Genomic DNA, 22950 nt, shown 5'->3' with positions numbered 1-22950 from the left:
GCAGTGGCGTGAACGGCAGGCGGCCTTTGTCCTGCCGTTGCTGCCTGCCACTGATTCCAGTGCTTGGATTCCAAATGATGGCGCATTGAAGTGGTGGACAGGTTGCTCTTCTCAGAGCCCCTAATCAATTTCGAGAGGCAAATTGTGCAGACAACACTATATCTGTCCTCGGCGCATTCCTTGAAAAAACTCCACACCTTCGAGAAACGTGCCCTCGAGGTGGGAGTTTTTCGGGGCTGGGTACGAACTGGAACATCTTGGGAGATTCCGGGTGTGGCCTGGCTTCGCCTAAGCTGCTGACCTCTGCCTCTGCCTCTAGCTACCCTTTTTGGTGCTGCACCTGCCTCAACATCCACACTACTTTCCCCGCTTGACATCCCCCCTGTCCAGGTCGGGTCAGTGTCCTCATCATCCACCACTTCCTCTTCCAACTCCTGTCTCATCTCCTCCTCCCGCACAATGCGCCGGTCAACTGGATGCCCTGACGGCAACTGCGTCACATCATCGTCGATGAGGGTGGGTTGCTGGTCATCCACCACCAAATCGAACGGAGATGGAGGAGACTCTAGTGTTTGAGCATCTGGACACAGATGCTCCTCTGTTAGGTTCGTGGAATCGTGACGTGGAGAGGCAGGTTGAGGGACAATGAAAGGAGCGGAGAACAGCTCTGGGGAGCAGGGACAGTTTGGGTTATTGTTCTGTAAAGCTTTCGGAATTTTGGGAGGAAGGAAGACAAGACTGTTGGGTAATAGGAGGAGAGGAGGCAGAGTCTGACTGGCTGCTGGACAATGTGCTGTAAGCGTTCTCTGACAGCCATTGCAAGACCTGTTCCTGGTTCTCGGGCCTACTAAGGTTTGTACCCTGCAGTTTAGTTAATGTGGCAAGCAACCCTGGCACTGTGGAGTGGCGCAATGCTTGCTGCCCCACAGGAGTAGGCACGGGACGCCCTGTGGCTTCACTGCTACCTTGCTCCCCAGAACCATTCCCCCGACCTCGCCCACGGCCTCGTCCACGTCCCTTTCCGGGAGCCTTGCGCATTTTGAATTCCTAGTTAGAAATTGGCACTGTATACCAGTAGTAAAAATTGTGGGTGCACGTAACCCCAATATATTCTTTGAATTCCCAGTCAGACAATGGCACTGTATACCAGTAGTAAAAATTGTGGGTGCACGTAACCCCAATATATTCTTTGAATTCCCAGTCAGAAACTGGCACTATATGGCAGTAGCAAGAAATGAGGGTATTTGTATTCCCAATATACTCTTTGAATTCCCAGTCAGACAATGGCACTGTATACCAGTAGTAAAAATTGTGGGTGCACGTAACCCCAATATATTCTTTGAATTACCAGTCAGAAACTGGCACTATATGGCAGTAGCAAGAAATGAGGGTATTTATAACCCCAATATATTCTTTGAATTCCCAGTCAGACAATGGCACTGTATACCAGTAGTAAAAATTGTGGGTGCACGTAACCCCAATATATTCTTTGAATTCCCAGTCAGAAACTGGCACTATATGGCAGTAGCAAGAAATGAGGGTATTTGTATTCCCAATATACTCTTTGAATTCCCAGTCAGACAATGGCACTGTATACCAGTAGTAAAAATTGTGGGTGCACGTAACCCCAATATATTCTTTGAATTACCAGTCAGAAACTGGCACTATATGGCAGTAGCAAGAAATGAGGGTATTTGTATTCCCAATATACTCTTTGAATTCCCAGTCAGACAATGGCACTGTATACCAGTAGTAAAAATTGTGGGTGCACGTAACCCCAATATATTCTTTGAATTACCAGTCAGAAACTGGCACTATATGGCAGTAGCAAGAAATGAGGGTGTTTGTATTCCCAATATACTCTTTGAATTCCCAGTCAGACAATGGCACTGTATACCAGTAGTAAAAATTGTGGGTGCACGTAACCCCAATATATTCTTTGAATTACCAGTCAGAAACTGGCACTATATGGCAGTAGCAAGAAATGAGGGTATTTGTATTCCCAATATACTCTTTGAATTCCCAGTCAGACAATGGCACTGTATACCAGTAGTAAAAATTGTGGGTGCACGTAACCCCAATATATTCTTTGAATTACCAGTCAGAAACTGGCACTATATGGCAGTAGCAAGAAATGAGGGTATTTATAACCCCAATATATTCTTTGAATTCCCAGTCAGACAATGGCACTGTATACCAGTAGTAAAAATTGTGGGTGCACGTAACCCCAATATATTCTTTGAATTCCCAGTCAGAAACTGGCACTATATGGCAGTAGCAAGAAATGAGGGTATTTGTATTCCCAATATACTCTTTGAATTCCCAGTCAGACAATGGCACTGTATACCAGTAGTAAAAATTGTGGGTGCACGTAACCCCAATATATTCTTTGAATTACCAGTCAGAAACTGGCACTATATGGCAGTAGCAAGAAATGAGGGTATTTGTATTCCCAATATACTCTTTGAATTCCCAGTCAGACAATGGCACTGTATACCAGTAGTAAAAATTGTGGGTGCACGTAACCCCAATATATTCTTTGAATTACCAGTCAGAAACTGGCACTATATGGCAGTAGCAAGAAATGAGGGTATTTATAACCCCAATATATTCTTTGAATTCCCAGTCAGACAATGGCACTGTATACCAGTAGTAAAAATTGTGGGTGCACGTAACCCCAATATATTCTTTGAATTACCAGTCAGAAACTGGCACTATATGGCAGTAGCAAGAAATGAGGGTATTTGTATTCCCAATATACTCCTTGAATTCCCAGTCAGACAATGGCACTGTATACCAGTAGTAAAAATTGTGGGTGCACGTAACCCCAATATATTCTTTGAATTACCAGTCAGAAACTGGCACTATATGGCAGTAGCAAGAAATGAGGGTATTTATAACCCCAATATATTCTTTGAATTCCCAGTCAGACAATGGCACTGTATACCAGTAGTAAAAATTGGGGGTGCACGTAACCCCAATATATTCTTTGAATTCCCAGTCAGACACTGGCACTATATGGCAGTAGCAAGAAATGAGGGTATTTGTATTCCCAATATATTCTTTGAATTCCCAGTCAGACAATGGCACTGTATACCAGTAGTAAAAATTGTGGGTGCACGTAACCCCAATATATTCTTTGAATTACCAGTCAGAAACTGGCACTATATGGCAGTAGCAAGAAATGAGGGTATTTGTATTCCCAATATATTCTTTGAATTCCCAGTCAGACAATGGCACTGTATACCAGTAGTAAAAATTGTGGGTGTATATAGCCCCAATTCTATTGCTAGGGGACTTGCAGGGTATTTCTGGGGTGAAGGTGGGGGGGCACACCGTTGGAACGGGTATCGGGGTATATATCGGGTATACGGGAATACACTGACAGTGTATTCCATTCAGGATCCTGGGAAAGCTGGGTTGCGGCGATTGAGCCCGTCAGTGCCACGTTACACTGACAAGCTTCTCCCTGGAATTTAGCTCTTACAAGAGCTGTTGGTTGTCTTCTCCTTCCTATCCTAGCCTGTCCCTGCCTACCCAGAATCTAACCCCTAGCTAGCTGGACGGAAACCTCCGTCCCCGGTGAATTGCAAGCTCAGAATGACGCGAACCTGGGCGGCGCTGTTCTTTTAAATTAGAGGTCACATGTTTTCGGCAGCCAATGGGTTTTGCCTACTTTTTTCAACGTCACCGGTGTCGTAGTTCCTGTCCCACCTACCCTGCGCTGTTATTGGAGCAAAAAAGGCGCCAGGGAAGGTGGGAGGGGAATCGAGTAATGGCGCACTTTACCACGCGGTGTTCGATTCGATTCGAACATGCCGAACAGCCTAATATCCGATCGAACATGAGTTCGATAGAACACTGTTCGCTCATCTCTAATAACTACTATAATACTACCTCCTATGTACAAGAATATAACTACTATAATACCACTCCTATGTACAAGAATATAACTACTATAATACTGCTCCTACGTACAAGAATATAACCACTATAATACTACTTTTTATGGATAGGGATATCATTGTCTCCCCATAAGTATTACATTAGTATATCGGGTTGTAGAGCTGCCGGAACAGTTTCTTTAATGTTCAGATTCTTTGCCTTGTTGCGACAATCATTTTAGCAAATATGATGACAGGACGTGCCGCCATATTAGTTACCCCATATGAATTGTGTTTTCAGAATCTGATGTTACACCTTTCTCTTTGGCATTGGTAGGAGCTGCTGACTCGCTGACCTCAGGAGATATATTGTGATGTCCCTTTACCACCCTGACAATGAAGTACTGGTTAGATCTGGGACACATTAACACCATATAGCCACATAGTTCTTGTGTATAGACTTGGCGTGTACTGTTCCCTTGGTTGTAGACCATGTCTCTATAGTTTCTTGCAGTTCAGGCCATGTAGAGTTAATGTTTTGTGCAGTTTCCTCTGCTTACCGCACAGCACCCTCTTGTTTACAGCTTAGGATACGACAACGAAACATCTGGTCAATATCACAACAACCATCTTCAATCTGTATTTATTTCACGGGCAGCCATAATGTTTACGACCTTCATCTGCAATCCTATAAAATGTATCTCTTTTTCAGCGTACACTTTTGGGAGCTCCGATCCGAAGCCGGTAACGGAGTTTTTCAAGGATTTTACACCTCACACAGTCCCTCCAGCTCCACTATTACACAATGCTCTGCAGCTGCGGCCCCACTGATAGGGGTCTCAGATGTTAAATTTCACTGTACTGCCTCCGCAGGACAAATCAAGCATTGCAATTTCATGATTTTTTTAAAAAAATCCAGGGCCATAGGGAGGAAGCAAATATAGAGATAAATATAGAGATAAGTGCCATATATAGCCACACTAGCTTCTGCCTGCGACTTCGTCTGTGGGCTGTTGGCGTTGATGATCCGCCTATACTCAGCAAATTGCTGCTATCAATGGTTTGCCTGCTCCGGCATCTCAGCAGCTCGCTGGGACGCCACATAATGAGCGTGCTGTTGGTGTTGATGATCCGCCTGCACCGGCGTTTTAGCAGCTCTCCAGCTGGCCTGCCGCTGAACTTGTTTCTTGCACTGTGCCTGGGATTGTTCCGGCATCTCAGCAGCTCACTGGAATGTCATATAATGAGCGTGTTGTTGGCCTTGATGATCCGCATGCTCTGGCAGCTGTCAAGCTGGCCTGCCGCTGAACTCATTCCTCGAGCTGTGCCCGTGATTGTTCCAGGATCTCAGCAGCTCGCTGGGATACCATATAATGAGCGTGTTGTTGGCGCCGATGATCCCCGTCAGCTTCGATTGAGGAGAACTCTGTGACTTCTGGCTCCATCACAGCTCTCGTTGTTTGTGAGATATTCTTTTTCCAAGCATGTTGAAAATTGGCAAACTGGCAATTTGGATTGAAGGTGTTTGCCCATGTCAGTTTTTCAGCACTGCCTGGAGCAGATCAGATACGTGCACACTGAGGGTTAGCGTGTGTTTACACAGAGAGAGATAACAGACCTGGCTTTCTCAGAAGTAGAGATAAAAGCAGTAATATAGTATGTGAACATAAATTCATAACAGTCGTGAAGCCATGTCACCGGGATAAAACATAGCCTATGTTTTAATCGAGGTTACAATCTATCTATGTGCTGAATTTCATCCAAATCCGTTCAGCCGTTTTTACACACAAACTTTCACACTTATAATATTAGTAGGATAATAACACCACAAGGGACAAAATGAAAATCGGAGTCCAAATAATACTCCCTTAATGATCCCATATAATGGTGATTTTAGGTTGCTCTGGGTAATCTCCTCTATAAACAATCTGTCTATACAGGGAATTAGTGGACTCTGGGTATAATGTACGGACACACCAGAATGAGGTCAGTATTAGTTTAGGGGTCTGGTCTGGGGTCTGCATTAGTTTAGGGGTCTGGTCTGGGGTCTGTATTAGTTTAGGGGTCTGGTCTGGGGTCTGTATTAGTTTAGAGGTCTGGTCTGGGGTCTGTATTAGTTTAGGGCTCTGGTCTGGGGTCTGTATTAGTTTAGGGGTCTGGTGTCTGTATTAGTTTAGGGGTCTGCTCTAGGGTCTGTATTAGATTAGGGGGTCTATATTTTTAGAGTCCTTGTATGTGGTTTGGGGTCTCATCTGGGGTCTTTGTTCATTTTGCTGTATAATGAAGGGGTCACAAATTGGCACAGATTATCCAGAACTAATATTTCCTTTGCTCCCTGTGAATGTGATCCAACCCTCTACCGCTGACTCAGCTACATCAGGGTTGGGGGCGCCATTTCTCTGTTCACCTCCCAATCTTGGGTGAATCCTTGGCTTTAAGATAAGGTTGTCATCAGATTCTTAAAAACTTCCTCTGTGGGTTGTCTTGTGTCTTTTTGTCTGTCAAGGCGATGATTTTTGAGCTGCTCCAGCGCCCGACTGCTGCATTCATTAGACTTTTGTTGTCGAGAACCAGTGTGTATCCCCTTAAGACGACTCCCGCTTCGGATTCCTCATTTTCAATTTGTTCGCAGTCCTGAGGTCACTGAGCTGAGAAGGATTTAGATTCATAACACTGAATTACAGGAAAGCACCAAAAATGTTGAAATCCATCTGTATGACAAGTATGGAGCTGCAGACGTGAGATGAGGTCCGCTTCCTAAAATGTGATTAGTGAAGAGTGAAGGTTTCCTGGCACCGAGCAGAGCAGCAAATAATACAATAACATTAACTGGAAATGTAGACAATTTCCTCCAAACAAGAAAAATACGAGTTGTCAGAGAGACTCACAAAAGGCCAAGGCTAACTTACCAAAGACAAGGACCCAATGTATAATATAGGGCCACCCAGATACTCTCTAGGCCCAAGAAATATCATGTAACAGCTTAGTACTGCTCCTCGGGGGCGGGGTTACAGCCTTATAACTATTTAACTGTACACTCTTGTAAGGATAATTCCAGCTATCACCAATTTTCTTAACTGAATCGGCATTGCTATAGGTAAAGACGTAAATAAAGGGTCAAGCAAAATGTAAACTTAATGGGGCACTTGCAGACCCCTGTTCTCAGAATCGCTGGGAGTCCCAGTGGTGAATAGGGGATAAATAGGGAAAAACACCCTAAAGCCAATTTTATTTTTCACTTTTTATACTTATGTTCCAAGAGCCATAACTCTTGTATTCCTCCACTGGTATTGATATACGAGGGCTTGTTTTTTGTGGGAGGAGTTGTATTTATTAATGACACCATAACTGTCCCATATATTATATTTCTATGGCACCTTTTTTCTGTTTATTTTTCACAGAATTCACTGTGTAGTCAAAATTACATACTTTGGGTCAATAAAATTGTGGCAATGCCATATATTTTGTAACCCATTTTTATTGACTTAGGTCTTTTCATGTAAGTTTCTGTTGCTGCCCCTCGGAAACAACCAGCAAGTTGATTTTGATGGATCTGTTATTGGCATTGGGATACCCAGCTCAATATTAGAAAGTCACAGGAATCCTATCATTTGGATGATGTAGATCGGGGGTCTCAAATTGTGCCCACAAAAAATTTGAAGTTGATGGGCCAAAATTCCTTACACAATACAAATTAATACTAAATAACCCCAGCAGTGGCCCTGTACAGTTCAATCTCCCGCAGCATTGGCCCCACATAGCTTTAAACAACCCCCCCCCATCAGTGGCCCCATTTGGGGGTTCCTTTCTCCCCAATTCTGCTGGTCCAGTTGGATGTGGCCGCAGATTATATCCTCAGGGACCGAATGTGGCTCATGGTTTTTACTGAGCTGGACTAATAGATGTATTTTAGCAAAATCCAACAACATCCATATATATCTGTTGATGGATCCATCTACTTGCTGATGGTTTCCAAGAAGATTTGTTTTCTACATTTCATAGTAAAAGCGAACTAAAAATGAGCAAAACCGGTAAAGGCCTAAAGATGTACAATATATCCAGAGGTAACTTTCGTTGTCTATAGAACCGTGTGTACTCTTACTGATACAGAACGTTCCATTTTGGGTCGCCTCCGGGATAAAATGCAACTTATCGCCAGTCACGTTTTTTTTCTCCTTCTGTCCAGTTATAAAATAATTCACGTTGTCAATTCACTGGAGAGAAGACGGTAGAGGGAGAGAACACAGATTTGAGTTATTTCCATGCGCCTGAAGTCGACGGCGTTCATTATTTAACGCTATATGGCATTATTTATTTACATAGGTGCTATGGTATACGGTCCTTCGGGGACCGGACGGATCGCTGATTCCATCACTTTTTCAAGATGTTCTTTCTGGATATCTAATGTCATATTCTGAATGCGGACCAGCGCTGACGATACTGAGGGTACAAAGTACAACACCGCAAAGGGTTAATAAAGGAAGGGGGCGCTCTGGGAATCTATGGATATTACATGAAGGTCGCACAAGGTGAAAACACTATATACAACATTTTTCATGAACGGATAGAGACACATATTTAAAGATGACCATTCACCACCTCCAATGCTTTGCATCCTTCAGTAGGGGGCGCTTCACTGATATCGACACAGTTGGAAAGCCCTCACCATTCCTGAGCAATCAATGGCATTAGTTTCTATTAGTTTAGGGGTGAGCTCTGGCCTCTGTATTAGTTTAGAGGGTCTGGTCTGGGGTCTGTATTAGTTTAGTAGAATGGTCTGGGGTCTGTATTAGAGATGAGCGAACAGTAAAATGTTCGATATTCGATATTCGTTATGAATAGCCGCTCAATATTCGACTAATCGATTGAATATCGAGCCCCATTATAGTCTATGGGAGAAAATGCTTCGCTACAGGGGATCCCAGCATTTGACTCAGGAAAGTCACCAAGTCCACTATGACACCCCAGGAAATGATGCCAACACCCTGGAAAGCAACTGGGAGAGCAGGGGAAGCATGTCTGGGGGCATCAAGTACCTTTATTATGTCGGGATCCCCTGACAGCTTGCGATATGCCGGAGCTGACTTTTTCCCATAGGAATGCATTGACCAGCGTTGATTGGCCAGTCTATGGGATTCGGCCAATCAACGCTGGTTCTGCCTGAGGAGGTGGAGTCTAAAATCGGTCCACAGCAGTTTCCATTCTGGTCCGATTTTAGACTCCGCCTCCTCAGGCAGAACCAGCGTTGATTGGCCGAATCCCGTAGACTGGCCAATCAACGCTGGTCAATGAATTTCTATAGCGAGATATAGCAGAGCTGGCCATGCGGTTAGCCCGGCTACTCCGGACAGATGAAAGAGCTCTGCACTACACCCAACCGTCCCTCCAGCTACTCCTCCTGTACTAACACGACTAGCTGAGCTTGGCTATTCCTTAGTACTACTAACCTGCTCAGCTCGGCTATTCCTTAGTACTACTAACCTGCTCAGCTCGGCTATTCCTTAGTGTAATAGTCCAGCTGAGCGTGTTAGTAGTACTAAGGAATAGCAACGTAAAAGTCAGGAAAACAGGGGAGAGGGAAGGGAAACACAGCCCAAGCAGAAAATTTTTATGAAAAAACACACACTCACGGTCCCATTGGAAAAAGACGTTGCCTGGATCTCCAAGAGTTTCCTCCGACCTAGGAAACAGCCCTTAGGGAAAATTCAACATGAACACAGACGGAGAATCCAGCATCTTTATTTAGATAATCATGTTATAAAAACATATACACTCAAATGGGATGATTCAAAAGTAACATACTGTAGTTGTCCAGGACTGACACGTTTCGAACTGAGTCGATCTTAGTCGTAGTCTGGTGTTATCAAAGTGAAGTGTATATAACCCAAGAATCATGTGTAGATAATCAGAATAATTACAAAGACCTTTAACACCATGTATACGTAATACAAAAACACCTTTCAAAAGGAGGGCTTAGAGGGACTTTCGGTCCCCCGTCCTCATGATCCTGGCCACCAGCAATCGGACACGTATCACCTGTGCTATGGCTAGGGGAGTAGTATCCATAATGGGACAACCCCTTTAAGTTGAGAAGTAACTTATATAAAATACTTCACTTTTTGGAGTTTCCACTGATACGACTTATCCAGCAGAAGGAAACATTCCGGTAGGGAATAACATGAAGTCTGTTCCATGATCCTCGCAGCATTACCTCATCGCTATCATGTTATTGATGGGATTTCCTCGCTTGGCACGGTGAAATGTCGCCACATTGTAAACATGATCTACTCCCGCAACACAATATCATTGTCAGAGTTTTGCATAGACCCCAAGTTCAAGGATGGAACGTGGACAATAAATCCATTGTCCTCATTACAACCTGCGGCGAGGAAAGGTCACGGCGGCATTTCATCAGCGCAGCGTGGCGGTAGATTTCCATAGGTTATAGTGATACATTACTGCTCAGTAAAGCAGGAAATTCATAGAGTGACGGCGTATGTAAATAACAATCACTGTGCAACGGCACGTGTGTACAGACGGCGGCCGTCGGGACCTGCTGGAAGTTGTAGTTCCGCAGCCGATTGAGAGTCACAAGTTGGAGTTAAAATTTCAACTGCAAAATTAAAATTGAAATTTCCACCTGGTATCATCAAGGGTAAAAATTTTAATTAGGAAATGCGAGTATCGTAATGAAAGGATATTCGCCAGTGACAGCTCCAGGACGTTGCGCTCCGTACCCCGGAGGAACCTTCTGAATAAGGAAACATGAATGTAATAGTAAATAATAATTAATTGCCGCCATGATATCGAGCCGCGCCATTATTACGGGGAAATCATCACCTACGTGAAATTAATAAATACCGCCTATTATTAGGATCGGATATATGGGGGCAGTCCTCTCTCGATCCTATAAGGAAATTTAGAGTTAAAGGGATCCTATCATTAGAATCTCTTTTTAGGCTATTCTTCTCCTACCTTTAGATGTCTTCTCTGCACCGCCTTTCTGTAGATATTCCGTTTTCAGTCTTTATGCAAATGAGCTCTCTCGCAGCACTGGGGGCGGGCCTCAGCTCTCAAACAGCATTGGGGGCGTCCCCAATGCTGCGAGAGAACTCTCCAGCACCGCCTCCATCTTCTTCAGAAACTGGCCTCTACATGTTGTCTTTCGGCCTGACTTTCAATCTTCAAAGCATGCACAATCGACTGCAACTGCGCACGTCCATTTTTTTTGTGGCTGCTTACGTGAACTCTTGTAGTAAGTGGCCACAAAAAAATGGCCGCGCGCAGCTGCAGTCAGCTCTGCCCAAGGCCTGCTGGCAGAGCTGATTGCGCATGCGTAGAAGATTGAAAGCCAGGCCGGAAGACGATGCGTAGAGGTCGGTTCCTGAAGAAGTTGGAGGCAGCACTGGAGAGTTCTCTTGCAGCACTGGGGACGCCCACAGTGCTGTTTGAGCACTGGGGCCCGCCCCTAGTGCTGCGAGAGAACTCATTTGCATAAAGACGGAAAACCGAATATCTACCGAACAGCGGCATGGAGAAGACATCTAAAGGTAGGAGAAGAATAGCCTTCTTAAGGCTATTCCTACATGTTAGAAAAAAAGGGATAATAATGATAGGATCCCTTTAATGTAAGAGAGGTCCAAAATCCTCCTCTGGTGGGAAGAGTGGAGAACAGTCATAGAGACCTGCCTTGTCCTACACAGACAACCCATTGGGAAACGTGTAATGCTTTACATTACCTCTGTTACTATCAGGTTTTCCCATGGAACGCGATGACCTTCTAACAACCATCCCTTTAATATCTGGGGTTCCCACCCTCCATTATAGGTGATTGTGAGGGTAGCATTGGTTGGACCCCCGCCAATCCATGGTCTCTGGAACCCATATACTGGAAGCAACAACATTGTTGTCTTTCTTCCCCTTCCATTGAATGCACCAATAAAATTGCGCACGAGATCAGTCGTATGATGGATGCGCCAAATTAGAGAACGATGGAAATTGGAAACAATGTTATGGCCGCGCAAATTCACTTAGCATTTCAATGGGACACAATGAAAGCTTGATAAATCACAGAAAAAAGCAGGAATACGAGGTGTATGTTAATTTATGTAAAGGAGATGGAAAAAAGTGGATAATTAATACATGTATAGATTATTTTCTAACATCTCGTCTGGTTTTTATGCAGTTTGGGCCAGTTTTTAATATTAACCAGGAATAAATGTATTTTAATATAACCAAGTCTTGGAACGTGTTGGAAGGTCGTATGGGTGGGATCGGGGAATAGGGACCCTGCACGTATCCAAGGTGTCTCTATACTGTCCAGGACCTCAAACTCTGCACCTTCTTCATTATCTCGCTGGCTGATGGATCCTGTATACTATGGTATACAATCTTCCGCCATAACAATAAAACCACTTACCTAAGATCGTCTAGGTCTGTCATGACCCATCAAGGCTTAGGGCTAGTTCACACGTGAACTGCCCGCGCGGGTTTTGACACAGAGAGAGACGCGGCGAGCCGCGTCTCTCTCTTGTCAAAACCCGCCCGCCGCAACCATCGCTGTCGCGGCTTAACCCTCTGCTGTCGGCTCAAATGAATGAGCCGACATAGGAGGGAGCTGCAGGAGGCGGAAGCCGCGCGGCTGAGACTGCGCGGCTTCCGCCTGAAGAAAGGGCATGTCCTTTCTTTTCTCCGCTAGCAGCAGCTCGCCGCTAGCGGAGAACAGAAGCCCGGCGGTCTCCATAGACCACCATTATAAGGGGAGGTTTTGGACGCGAAATCCGCTGTCAAAAACCTCCCCTTATACTCACGTGTGAACTAGCCCTTAAACTTCACAAGACCTCTGCGGTGTCTGGCACCAAAGCTTTAGCTGCAGATGCTTTATGTTTTGCACGCTTTTTCAGCATATCTTACAGAGGCGCATCATCTGAGGATCCAGAAGCCTTATGGAGCTAATAAGGTGTCCTCTCCAAATATGAGGAGACCAGTACTATAAATGGTAAATTATACTTACGGATGGGATGTGGGTCATGGTTGAGTTGTATAGGGGGCCCAGACTGTAGTTTTGCAGCAGGGCTAGAGGCGAACCCCACCAGATTCATTTAGTTTGGGCTGGTTCGGGTGAAGTTTGTTACGAATTACACTTTAAGGCTAAGGCCCCATAGGCCGTAAATGCAGGACTAAAGTGCTGCGGGAAGAAACGCTGCGTAAACGAATTGCAGATCTTCCGGCAGCGCTTTGAAGAGAAAGTTCACTGAGTTTTACTCCACGGACTTTATCTTACCATTATATCTACGGTTTTAGAAGTTGCATTGTGTCCGCGCTGCGATTTCTTCTGCAAAGTGGGGATGGGATTCACATGAATCCCATCCACTTTTCAAGTACTGTATAATGCCGCGATTTTTCCTGCGGCATCTCCGCCACAGGCAAATCATAGCGTTTCCGGCCCATGGGGCCCCGGCCTACATTGGTTTAAAACATAGTGTAGAACGCTGTCAGGGCTCCTACCGTGTTTCCCTGAAAATAGGTCACCCCCCGAAAGTAAGGCATGTTTTTTGTTTTTTTTTGTTGAATTGCCTAATATAAGGTACCCCCTCGAAAATAAGACATCCCTCAAAAATCATTGCAGTTGGCTGAACACTGTGCGCGACATTCCGTGTGCACAGGTATGCCAGCTGCTGCCTCTGCTGTGGTATCCACTGTCCCTGCTGCTGTAGGATGAGCTGGGAGATGCCCACTGTGTATATGCTGCGGGGAGTCAGCTCTCCCAGCTCATCCCAGAGGCAGAGGCAGCGGCCACTTCCACCACGGCGGCAAACAGCAGCACCAGTGCTGCTACAAAGATGGGGAAGGTAAGTAGCATACTCCCCCCCCTCCCCTACACTATCTACAACTGACAGTCATGCCGGCACTCCACTAAGGAAGTGCAGGCATGACTGCTGGTTGTCAGCCGCTCCATAAGACATACAGTCCTATGAAAAAGTTTGGGCACCCCTATTAATCTTAATCATTTTTAGTTCTAAATATTTTGGTGTTTGCAACAGCCATTTCAGTTTGATATATCTAATAACTGATGGACACAGTAATATTTCAGGATTGAAATGAGGTTTATTGTACTAACAGAAAATGCGCAATATGCATTAAACCAAAATTTGACCGGTGCAAAAGTATGGGCACCTCAACAGAAAAGTGACATTAGTATTTAGTACATCCTCCTTTTGCAAAGATAACAGCCTCTAGTCGCTTCCTGTAGCTTTTAATCAGTTCCTGGATCCTGGATGAAGGTATTTTGGACCATTTCTTTTTACAAAACAATTCAAGTTCAGTTAAGTTTGATGGTCGCCGAACATGGACAGCCCGCTCTCAAATGATCTGAAAACAAAGATTGTTCAACATAGTTGTTCAGGGGAAGGATACAAAACGTTGTCTCAGAGATTTAACCTGTCAGTTTCCACTGTGAGGAACATAGTAAGGAAATGGAAGAGCACAGGGACAGTTCTTGTTAAGCCCAGAAGTGGCAGGCCAAGAAAAATATCAGAAAGGCAGAGAAGAAGAATGGTGAGAACAGTCAAGGACAATCCACAGACCACCTCCAAAGAGCTGCAGCATCATCTTGCTGCAGATGGTGTCACTGTGCATCGGTCAACTATACAGCGCACTTTGCACAAGGGGAAGCTGTATGGGAGAGTGATGAGAAAGAAGCCGTTTCTGCACGTACGCCACAAATAGAGTTGCCTGAGGTATGAAAAAGCACATTTGGACAAGGCAGCTTCATTTTGGAAACAAAAATTGAGTTGTTTGGTTATAAAAAAAGGCGTTATGCATGGCGTCCAAAAAGAAACAGCATTCCAAGAAAAACACATGCTACCCACTGTAAAATTTGGTGGAGGTTCCATCATGCTTTGGGGCTGTGTGGCCAATGCCGGCATCGGGAATCTTGTTAAAGTTGAGGGTCGCATGGATTCCACTCAGTATCAGCAGATTCTTGAGAATAATGTTCAAGAATCAGTGACGAAGTTGAAGTTACGCCGGGGATGGATATTTCAGCAAGACAATGATCCAAAACACCGCTCCAAATCCTCAGGCATTCATGCAGAGGAACATTTACAATGTTCTGGAATGGCCATCCCAGTCCCCAGACCTGAATATCATTGAACATCTGTGGGATGATTTGAAGCGGGCTGTCCATGCTCGGCGACCATCAAACTTAACTGAACTTGAATTGTTTGTCCAAAATACCTTTATCCAGGATCCAGGAACTGATTAAAAGCTACAGGAAGCGACTAGAGGCTGTTATCTTTGCAAAAGGAGGATCTACTAAATATTAATGTCACTTTTCTGTTGAGGTGCCCATACTTTTGCACCGGTCAAATTTTGGTTTAATGCATATTGCACATTTTCTGTTAGTACAATAAACCTCATTTCAATCCTGACATATTACTGTGTCCATCAGTTATTAGATATATCAAACTGAAATGGCTGTTGCAAATACCAAAATATTTAGAACTAAAAATGATTAAGATTAATAGGGGTGCCCAAACTTTTTCATAGGACTGTATATAGGACCTTTCTTATATTCCCCCGAAAATAAGACAGGTCCTATATTTAGGACAAGAATTTAATATAAGACACTGTCTTATTTTTGGGGAAACGTGGTGGGAACCTATCTATAAATCATAGTGTATGACACTGTCAGGGCTCCTAGGAACCTATCTATAAATCATAGTGTATAACACTGTCAGGGCTCCTAGGAACCTATCTATAAATCATAGTGTATGACACTGTCAGGGCTCCTAGGAACCTATCTATAAAACATAGTGTATAACACTGTCAGGACTCCTAGGAACCTATCTATAATACATAGTGTATAACACTGTCAGGACTCCTAGGAACCTATCTATAAAACATAGTGTATGACACTGTCAGGGCTCCTAGGAACCTATCTATAAAACATAGTGTATAACACTGTCAGGGCTCCTAGGAACCTACCTATAAAACATAGTATATGACACTGTCAGGGCTCCTAGGAACCTACCTATAAAACAAAGTGTATGACACTGTCAGGGCTCCTAGGAACCTATTTATAATACATAGTGTATAACACTGTCAGGGCTCCTAGGAACCTATCTATAAAACATAGTGTAGAACACTGTCAGGGCTCCTAGGAACCTATCTATAAAACATAGTGTATAACAGTGTCAGTGCTCCTAGGAACCTATCTATATAACATAGTGTATAACAGTGTCAGTGCTCCTAGGAACCTATCTATATAACATAGTGTATAACAGTGTCAGGACTCCTAGGAACCTATCTATAAAACATAGTGTATAACACTGTCAGGGCTCCTAGGAACCTATCTATAAAACATAGCGTATAACACTGTCAAGTCTCCTAGGAACTTATCTATAAAACATAGTGTAGGACACTGTCAGGGCTCCTAGGAACCTATCTATAAAACATAGTGTATAACACTGTCAGGACTCCTAGGAACCTATCTATAAAACATAGTGTATAACACTGTCAGGGCTCCTAGGAACCTATCTATAAAACATAGTGTATGACACTGTCAGGGCTCCTAGGAACCTATCTATAATACATAGTGTATAACACTGTCAGGGCTCCTAGGAACCTATCTATAATACATAGTGTATAACACTGTCAGGGCTCCTAGGAACCTATCTATAATACATAGTGTATAACACTGTCAGGGCTCCTAGGAACTTATCTATAAAACATAGTGTATGACACTGTCAGGGCTCCTAGGAACCTATTTATAATACATAGTGTATAACACTGTCAGGGCTCCTAGGAACCTAGCTATAAAACATAGTGTATAACACTGTCAGGACTCCTAGGAACCTATCTATAAAACATAGCGTATAACACTGTCAAGTCTCCTAGGAACTTATCTATAAAACATAGTGTAGGACACTGTCAGGGCTCCTAGGAACCTATCTATAAAACATAGTGTATAACACTGTCAGGACTCCTAGGAACCTATCTATAAAACATAGTGTATAACACTGTCAGGGCTCCTAGGAACCTATCTATAAAACATAGTGTATGACACTGTCAGGGCTCCTAGGAACCTATCTATAATACATAGTGTATAACAGTGTCAGGGCTCCTAGGAACCTATCTATAAAACATAGTGTATAACAGTGTCAGTGCTCCTAGGAACCTATCTATATAACATAGTGTATAACAGTGTCAGGGCTCCTAGGAACCTATCTATATAACATAGTGTATAACAGTGTCAGGACTCCTAGGAACCTATCTATAAAACATAGTGTATAACACTGTCAGGGCTCCTAGGAACCTATCTATAATACATAGTGTATAACACTGTCAGGGCTCCTAGGAACCTATCTATAATACATAGTGTATAACACTGTCAGGGCTCCTAGGAACTTATCTATAAAACATAGTGTATGACACTGTCAGGGCTCCTAGGAACCTATCTATAATACATAGTGTATAACACTGTCAGGGCTCCTAGGAACCTAGCTATAAAACATAGTGTATAACACTGTCAGGACTCCTAGGAACCTATCTATAAAACATAGCGTATAACACTGTCAAGTCTCCTAGGAACTTATCTATAAAACATAGTGTAGGACACTGTCAGGGCTCCTAGGAACCTATCTATAAAACATAGTGTATAACACTGTCAGGGCTCCTAGGAACCTATCTATAAAACATAGTGTATAACACTGTCAGGGCTCCTAGGAACCTATCTATAAAACATAGTGTATGACACTGTCAGGGCTCCTAGGAACCTATCTATAAAACATAGTGTATGACACTGTCAGGGCTCCTAGGAACCTATCTATAAAACATAGTGTATAACACTGTCAGGGCCCCTAGGAACCTATCTATAAAACATCGTGTATAACACTGTCAGGGCTCCTAGGAACCTATCTATAAAGCATAGTGTATAACACTGTCAGGGCTCCTAGGAACCTATCTATAAAACATAGTGTATGACACTGTCAGGACTCCTAGGAACCTATCTATAAAACATAGTGTATAACACTGTCAGGGCCCCTAGGAACCTATCTATAAAACATCGTGTATAACACTGTCAGGGCTCCTAGGAACCTATCTATAAAGCATAGTGTATAACACTGTCAGGACTCCTAGGAACCTATCTATAAAGCATAGTGTATAACACTATGGCCCATTTAGCATCAGAGCAGGGGCTTTGGCAATAAATTAAAATGGCCGAAGTGTGTATATGGGCCCGGTCTTAGTCCTCATGTATCCATAGGTTACTTGCTATCCAGATGTTTCCAGTGGCTGCTCTTAGTTTCCCTCCTATATTTTTTTTTTGTATTTTACCTTCCTTTGGGACCCTTGCTGCTGCCCCCTGGGGTTGAGAGTACAGTATCATCTTTATCCCCCAATGATATTTGGTTGACCTTTGCCTTATCTCGATACACATCGTGGATTTGAATTTTTTCTCAGACTGTAATATAAGTTTTATATATTTCCTTACTGGGGCCCATTTTCTCTGTGATCCATTATATGGGGTCCAAATAAAGGGATTTTTTGATCTGCAAATGGGGAAGTGTAACTTACAATTTTAATTCGGGGGCTCCATCACAGAACCAAAGATCTATAGGTAGGGTGTTTTTTTTTGTTGACGGTGTGGGGTGCCTTTCTGTAGGTTGTATCAGTCTGTAGAGAGACCAGGTTCATCACTGATCACATGATATAAGGGCAGGGAAGAAGTCATATCATATTGGGATCCATAGCAGTAGACATCTGGAAGGCAGGGACGGTAATAATCCATCCCTGCTCTCTATTTGGGGAGCCTGGCTCACAGCTGGCCCTTTGTTCCTGTAGTTGCGCATACTTGTGCCGTTGCCAACTGTGCAAGGTGCAGTTAGTTGCTGATCCCCAAGCTTATAGAGTCAATGAGTAGTAGGAAAGTGATTAAAAAAGCCCACGGTTCACTAGGCCGTGTTAACGTGAATCAGACTGAACTGCAATACCGCTTACAACCTGTGCACTTATGTGGCGCTGTTTCAAATACAACTTCTTTAGGCTCTTTGGCTGTAGTTATCTCCATTTTTGGGTTCTTACTTCATATCCTAAATGACGCGAATATAAAACAGAGCCTCATCTTTATGAACTGAAGTTCCAAGAGTGAGAACAATTGCAATTTGCTTCGACGTCCAGATAAGGAACACTTCACTCATTTTAAACATTGTGATTAACAACCTGTATGTGAGAGTCCTAACGGTGTGTTATTAGGTGGAAGATACCATATAAACCTTCATGGAGGAATAGAGTAATGGGCTTAACGAAGCTTGCGGCCAATTACTTCACAATGTGTTATGCTAACCTCGGCCACAGATAGATTACGGTAACTTCTATCAGATGAAACATAAAACTCTGCGGCTTCACGAAGATTCTCGGCCATGAAATAAGAACTCGGGGTAGAAAATGAGTTAAACAGCGAGAGATTTACGCTGTCATTTCTCAAGACACGACACAAGAGATTGCATGGATAGTTGGTTCCATTGTCTTCTAGTAGAGGAGTGTAAAGTACGGAGCTATTCCTGGATTCTCTTCAATTACATGAAACATTACTGTGCGAGGGGAGCAGAGGCGGGAGGACGGGAACAAAGAGGAAGGGGGATCGGGAGAATATGAGGTCAAGAGATGGGACAGAGTTGGAAGATTCTTTTCTGATCTTATATATATCATGGCTATGGAATTCTATGTAATTAATGCAGGAGAACGTAGATAGAATGAGAGGTGGTCAGAGTAAATATTGCTGTGAGTGTGACTCTTTAATCATTGGCAGATTAAGTAGACCACTACAGAATAAGACGTGTCAGAAGAGTAGGTTGGAGTTTTTGTTCATCGAAGGTCCTGAAGCCTGCAGATAACATTTCTGGACCTTATGGTAGACTTTCTTATGGTAGAGTTGGAGTTGGAAGGGACCTCAAGGGCCATCGGGTCCAACCCCCTGCGAGTGCAGGTTTTCCTAAATCATCCCAGCTATATGTTTATCCAGATTCCGCTTGAAGATTTCCATTGATGGAGCGCCCACCACCTCCCGTGGCAGCCTATTCCACTCTCTCACTACCCTCACTGTCAGAAAGTTTTTCCTAATGTCTAATCTGTATCTCTTTCCCTTTAGTTTCATCCCATTGCTTCTTGTACTTCCTTGTGCTAATGAGAATAGGGGAGATCCCTCTGCACTGTGACTACCTTTCAGATATTTGTAGACTGCTATTAAATCTCCCCTCAGCCTTCTCTTCTGCAAACTAAACAATCCCAGTTCTTTTAGCCGCTCCTCATAGGATATGGTTTGCAGACCTTCCACCATTTTGGTTGCTCTTCTCTGGACTTGCTCCAATATATCGATGTCTTTCTTGAATTGAGGCGCCCAGAACTGTACACAGTATTCCAGGTGTGGTCTGACCAGGGAAGAGTACAGCGGAATAATGACCTCTCTTGATCTAGATTCAATGCTTGTCTTAATACATCCCAGAATTTTATTCGCCTTTTTTGCAGCAGCACCGCACTGTTGGCTCATGTTGAATTTGTGATCTACTATTATGCCCAAGTCCTTTTCCCCTATGCTATCACTTAGTTCTATTCCTCCCATACTATATATGTTTTTTACATTTCTGTTACCCAGATGTAGAACTTTGCATTTGTCCCTGTTAAATATCATTTTGTTCGCCTCAGCCCATTGTTCCAGTGTGTCTAAGTCCTTTTGAATACACTCTCTCTCCTCTCTAGTGTTGGCTATTCCTCCTATCTTCGTATCATCTGCAAATTTTATGAGTTCCCCAATAATTCCATCGTCCAGATCATTTATAAAGATATTAAAAAGTACTGGGCCCAGAACAGAGCCCTGCGGCACCCCGCTTTTGACTTTCTTCCAGTTCGATGTGTAGCCATTTAGTATTACTCGTTGTGCCCGATCATTAAGCCAGTTGTGAATCCACCTAACTGATTTTTTGTCAAAGCCATACTTAATCATTTTTTCAATAAGAAGGTTATGTGATACTTTATCAAATGCCTTACTGAAGTCAAGATATACTATGTCCACGGCATTCCCTTGGTCCAACCATTCAGTGATTTTGTTGTAGAAGGAAATCAGGTTAGTCTGACAAGATTTATTGGTCATAAAGCCGTGCTGGCTCTGGTTAATTAATGCCTTCCCATCCAGGTACCGAAGTAAATGTTCCTTGACAATTTGCTCAAAGATTTTTCCTGCTATCGAGGTCAGACTTACCGGCCTGTAATTTCCTGGATCGTCCCTTTTCCCCTTTTTGTAGATGGGGACAACATTTGCCCTTTTCCAATCTAAAGGGACCACTCCTGTTTCCCATGACTTACCGAAGATTATAGCAAGGGGTTCTGTTATTTCCTCTGCTATCTCTTTCAGGACTCTAGGGTGTAAATCATCTGGTCCTGGGGACTTGGTTTCCTGTAACTTGGCTAAGTGCTCTCTTACCAGACCTTTGCTTATAGTCAGCTTGGAGTCCTCCTTCCCCTCATCTCCATCACCATTAATGTCGATATTTCCATTAGTTTCTTGGGAGAAGACGGATACAAAATATGAATTTAGTAGCTCCACCTGCTGTTCCACCATGTTAACTGTTTCTCCTTTGTCATTCTTCAGGACTCCAATGGTCTCGTTCACTTTTCTTTTGCTTTTAACATATCCCCAAAATCCTTTTACCTTACTCTTTGCCTCTTTTGCAAGCTTCAATTCATGTTCAGCCTTAGCTCCTTTGATGCTTGTCTTGCAGAGTCTGCAGACTGCTGTGTACGCTTCCTTAGGTATAGTTCCCATCTTCCACTTTTTGTATGTTTGCTTTTTCCTTTTTAGCAGGTTATGTAATTTTTTGGTCATCCATCCTGATATTTTTAGGTGCTTCCCATTTTTCTTCCTTCTAGGTATTGTTAGTTCCTGTGCTTTAATGATTTCCCTACGGAAGATTTCCCACCCTTCATGTGCATTTTTGTGCTTAAGAATTTTGCACCATGGAATTCTGCTAACCCTTGCCTTCAGGCTCTTGAAGTCTGCCCTGCTAAAGTCGAGCCTTGAAGTCTGTGCCTTCTCAGGTCTTCTTCTTCTTGCAACCCCAAACTCAAGTATAGCATGATCGCTGAATCCCAGTGTCCCTGCTACCCGTAGTCCCTTAACCATGTGCTCTTTGTTGGTTAGGACTAGGTCCAAAATGGATGTTCCTCTCGTGTTTTCTTCTACTAGCTGGGCAATGAAGTTGTCTGCTAGAGAGGATAAAAATTTGATGGAGCCTTTACTCTTGGCTGTGTGGGTTTCCCAATGAATGTCAGGGTAATTGAAGTCTCCCATGATCACTATTTCATGTTTCTTTGAGAGCATGGTCATTTGCTGTGAAAAAATCTCATCCATGTCTTCTGTCTGTCCTGGTGGTCTGTAATAAACGCCTAGTATGATGTCCTTATCATTGTTTTTCCCTTGAATTACTACCCAAATAATTTCCAGTAGATTATCATTCTGTAAAACTGTCATTTCTGTGGAGATGTGTTCTTTTTTAACATACAATGCAACTCCACCCCCTCTTTTATTAGTTCTATTCTTTTTGAATAAGTTGTATCCTTCCATCTGTATGTTCCAATCATGCATGTCGTTCCACCAGGTTTCTGTGATGCCGATGACGTCATAGTTTTCCTTGTGTATCATCAGCTCTAGTTCTCCTTGTTTGTTTCCCATGCTTTGTGCGTTTGTGTAAAAACATTTCAGATTGTGCTCTGTTGTATCCTTTTTCGTAATTTCCTTCTGAGTATCCTGTCTTGGTTCCTCTTTACCACATCTAGTAACCTTGTTTAGTATGTCTTTTAGCTGCATGTTCTTGTCTTTCTTTTTTCTTCCCATCCCCTCTTCTTCTAGTTTAAAGCCCTTCTGATGAGTGTGGCAAGTCTTCTGGCAAATATATTTTTCCCAGGTTTTGTGAGATGTATCCCGTCTCTAGCAAGGAGTCCATCGTAGAGGTAATTCACGCCATGGTCCAAAAATCCAAATCCTTGCTCTCGGCACCACCGTCGAAGC

Source organism: Leptodactylus fuscus, chromosome 1 (assembly GCF_031893055.1).
Source record: "Leptodactylus fuscus isolate aLepFus1 chromosome 1, aLepFus1.hap2, whole genome shotgun sequence".
Classification (NCBI taxonomy): Eukaryota; Metazoa; Chordata; class Amphibia; order Anura; family Leptodactylidae; genus Leptodactylus; species Leptodactylus fuscus.
The sequence above is the reverse complement of the archived record's forward strand: the minus strand, read 5'-3'. Positions refer to the sequence as shown.